This window comes from Penaeus chinensis, chromosome 24, assembly GCF_019202785.1.
Source record: "Penaeus chinensis breed Huanghai No. 1 chromosome 24, ASM1920278v2, whole genome shotgun sequence".
In the NCBI taxonomy this organism is placed as follows: Eukaryota; Metazoa; Arthropoda; class Malacostraca; order Decapoda; family Penaeidae; genus Penaeus; species Penaeus chinensis.
Window position 1 is genome coordinate 10,260,916 of NC_061842.1, and position 5,000 is coordinate 10,265,915.

Consider the following 5,000-nt stretch of genomic DNA (forward strand, 5'->3'; position numbering starts at 1 on the left):
TGACTATTATTAGTCTCATCATTATCATCATTATTAACAATAATACTATTATTATTATTATTGTTACTATCATTCTTATTATTACTATTATTAGTATTATTATCATCATTATTATTTCAATATTAATGCTATTCATTATAGTTTTCATCATCATTACTATTATTATTATCATTACTATTATTTTATCGTTGTCTTTATTATTATTAGTAGTAGTAGTAGTAGTATTGTTATCATTATTATCAATATTATCATCATCATTACTATTATTATCATTATCATTACTATTGCTAGCATCACCATCATCATTATTATGGTCATTATTACTATTATTATCATCATCATCATCATCATTATTATTAGCATTATCAGTATCACCATTACTATTCGTATCATCATCACCATCATCATCATCATTATTTTTTATCATCATTATTGATATTATCATTTTTATTATCATCATTATTATTATAATCATTATTACTACTATTCTTCTTATTATTAGCAATACCATTGTCAATATCATAATTATTATAATTATTATCATTGTCAATATCATAATTATTATCATTATTATTATCATAATTATTGTAATTATCACCATTACCATTATTATTATTAACAGTATTGTCATTAATGATATTATTACAAAAAATATGATAATTATCACTATTTTCCTCATTTCTCTTTTCATTTACTTCAGCCTCACCACTAAAAAGTGACAGAGGGCGAGGAGGCGGAGCGAAGACCCACCCAGAGGAAACCCAGAAATTACCTTCGTCGGAACCTCAGAGGCGAGAGAATGCCTCGCGAGAAGCCTGGGGGCGGAGGGCGAGAGGGAGGCCGGGCTGATGACACCTAATCAGGATTATCGGGTACTCGTGGGCCGGCGCTCACCCCCGAAGATCAAGGTGCTCGAGCCAAATCACCCCCGAGGAGAGATTTTCGAACGGCGGAGGACAGCAAATTGGAAGGCAAAAAAGATTCGCAGACCGTGTTGGGTGGGGTGGGAGGGGGGGGGGTGTTGTTGGTTGATGGGGGGGGGGGGGGAGTAACTAGTGGCAGGGTGAGAGGGGAGGGAGGGGTAGTATAGGCTGAGCAAGAGGAGGGGGGAGGGCTGCGAAATATAAGGACATGGGTAATGAAAAAGGACATTGATAGAGCATAAAAAAGAACATTGAATCGATATAAAAGTAAGGCATAAACAGGAATAGTAACAGACGGATAATTGAAGAATGATGAACAAGCATATGAAGGACACAAACAGGAATGATCAGATGATATAATAGGACGTAAATAGGAACGATAAGCAGACATAGTGAAAGGACATAAATAGGAATGGTGATCGTACTGACAGGGCATAACCAAGAACGGTGTAGAGATATACTGATAAATCATAAACAGAAATGGTGATCAGACACAGAAATAACACACAGATCTTATTCATACACACACACACACACACACACACACACACACACACATACATATATGTATATGTATATATATATATATATATATATATATATATATATATATACCTAACTAGTATATATATGTATATATATATATACTAACCTAGGTACATATATGTATATATATATATATATATGTATATATATATATGTATATGTATATATATATATATATATATGTGTGTGTGTGTGTGTGTGTGTGTGTGTGTGTGTGTGTGTGTGTGTGTATGTATCATATAAGTTTTTTTTTCCGATTTTCTGCAAATATATAGTGTAGCTTTATCTTGCTGCCTAACAATTTATCAGTCTACCCAAATACGGGCACGGCGAACAGAGCAAATGGCAGGACATAAGAATTTGTTGGAATGAAGTTGGAAGGAAGATTTGGAAAGAATATAAGAGCAAAAGATGATAAACGCAATGAACGAACAAGATAGGCAGACATAGGCATGTTTAAAAGACAACAAAATAATTGATAGACAAAAACAAGAATAAGCAAAGCAAAAATAATAGAGAGTAATGTAAGTAAAACTGTAGATAAATATTGACGATAAATATGGAACACATGAAGCACGAGGGGAAGGGAAAATTAAAGAAAAAAAAAATTGCAGGAGAGAGGAGAACAAGAGGGTCGGGAAAGTAGAACATGTAACAGAAAGTAATAGAAGTTAGTTAATAGGAGTTATAAGAGTAAAAAACCGACGACTGAAAGGGGACAGTTCTATAGGATTGTGTGTGTGTGTGTGTGTGTGTGTGTGTGTGTGTGTGTGTGTGTGTGTGAATGCGTGTGTTTGTGTGTTTGTGCTGACACTTGTAAGGAAATGCATTTAGACAAATGAACAAACAAATAGACAAATATAATAAAATAAGGAGTATTCATTTGTGATTACGATGCACCGCGTAGCCAGCACGATTATCCTTCCAGTGATCACAAACCCATACACACTGAATGAACAAAATCGAAACAAAAAGAACGAAAGAGAAAACAACAACAAATTATGCAACGCAGCATCCCGAGGCACAACCCTGCCCTTGACATCAACATATGACGTCACGGCTCGGTCGCCATTCTGAAAAGTCGAAGCTTTTGCTTTGTCAACAACTTGTATATAATTGGATGTCTCAGGCTGACTACATCCGTGTTACCTTTCGTGCTACTTTTACTCAAAGGAAACTTGCAGCCAATGGAATATATATTCAGTGTGACGCCAGGGAGTCTGCTGGCTGCCGTTACAATATTTTATTGCCTTGAACTTTATGTGTATCTGGAAATTGTTTAGTTCGTCATAACTGGGACAGAAATGGTGATTATTGTATTGGTGAAATAGTACCATGGGTATCTTTTTGTGGCTGTTAGCAGTGGCAAATGTATTAGGATCGTTAGTTGACAGTTACTTGCGCAAAGGGGGAGGTCGTGTTTTTTTGTCGCCTGTATTCATATATTTGTTGGTGTTTTGGCTTGTCACCAGGTTTAGGATGAAATTGTCTGTCGGTTTGTGTGTCTGCATCTGCGTGTATGTGCGTGTGTGTGTGTGTGTGTGTGTGTGTGTGTGTGTGTGTGTTTGTGTGTGTGTGTGTGTGTGTGTGTGTGTCTCTGTCCGTATGTCTGTTTCTCTGTCCGTCCGTCCGTCCGTCTCCCCCCCCCCCCCCCTCTCTCTCTCTCTCTCTCTCTCTCTCTCTCTCTCTCTCTCTCTCTCTCTCTCTCTCTCTCTCTCTCTCTCTCTCTCTCTCTCTCTCTCTCTCTCTCTCTCTCTCTCTCTCTCTCTCTCTCTCTCTCTCTCTCTCTCTCTCTCTCTCTCATTACCATTACCATAATCACAGATCATATATCTATCTATTAAGCTTATACCATATATTCATAGTACACAAATGCAAGTTCTTCCTTCTCTGTTGCTCAGCATCTACATTCTGTCAGCCCTACAAATATATTTTCACATAAAACACGTTAACTCACTCGTTTCCATACATAGTGATGCACCTTAGCTTATTCGGCGTGAAAATGAGCCTCCATTTCTCTAGATTATTATTGTTAGCATTATTTTGATTATTGTCTTTATTTTTGTTACTATCATTATCACTATTATTAAGAATATCATTATTTTATCATTATCATTATTGTCATTATTATTATTATTGTCTTCATTTTTATTAATATCATTATCACTATTATTAAAAATATCATTATTTTATCATTATTATTCTTGTCATTATTATTATTATCATTGTTATTATCATTATTATTATTATTATTATTATTATTATTATTATTATTATTATGATTATTACTATTATTATCATTACTATTATTATTAATATTATTATTATTATTATTATCATTATCATTATTATTTCATTATTATTGTATTATTATTATTATCATTTCATTGTTATCATTATTATTAATATTATTATCATTATCATTATTATTATTATTATTATTATTATTATTATTATTATTATTATTTTATTATTATTATTATTATTATTATTATTATTATTATTATTATTATTATTATTATTATTATTATCATTATTATTATTATTATCATCATCATTATTATTATTATTATTATTATAATTATTATTATTATTATCATCATCATTATTGTTGTTATTGATATTATTATTATTAGTATTATTAGTATTAGTGTTAGTATTAGTGCTATCATTGTCATTATTGTGATCATTATCATTATTGTTATTGTTATCATTATTATTATTATTATTTTGATTAATGTTATTATCATTATTAACATTATAATTATTACCATTGTCATTATCATTATTAGTATCATTATTACAATCACTATTATTATCATTATTATGAACATATTTATTATTATTACTATTATCATTATTGCTTATTATCATTACTATTATCATTACTGTTATCATTGTTATTATCATCATTATTATTTAAATTATTATTATCATTAGTATTATCATTGTTATTATCATTGTTATCAACATTATCATCATCCTTATCATCATCATTATTATCATCATCATTATTATCATTAGTATCATCATTGTTATCATCATTATCATCATTATTATTATTATCTTTATTATTATAATTGTTATTATTATCATTGTTATCATTAATATCATCATTATCTGTGGCATTATTGCTATATTGCTATCTTTACCATTATCATTACATTTATTGTTATCAATACTGTTATTATAATTATTCGTATAATTATCATTATCATCATTATAATACTGATTATTATTTTATATTATTATAATTACTATTATTATATTATCATAATCATTATCATTATCACCATTATCATTTTACGTTATTTAACCCAACTATATCTAGATCACATTACTGAATTATGTATGCTTATGTTATACTATTCTTAATTTTTCTACATAATTTATATAATCTTACATGACACACACATTTGCACACACACAGACATACATATCCATAAGAACATAGTCATTCCATTACCTGTTTATTTACCTCTTCTTGCCATAATAAACATTCCATTGCATGTGTTGTCTCATCCCTTCCGC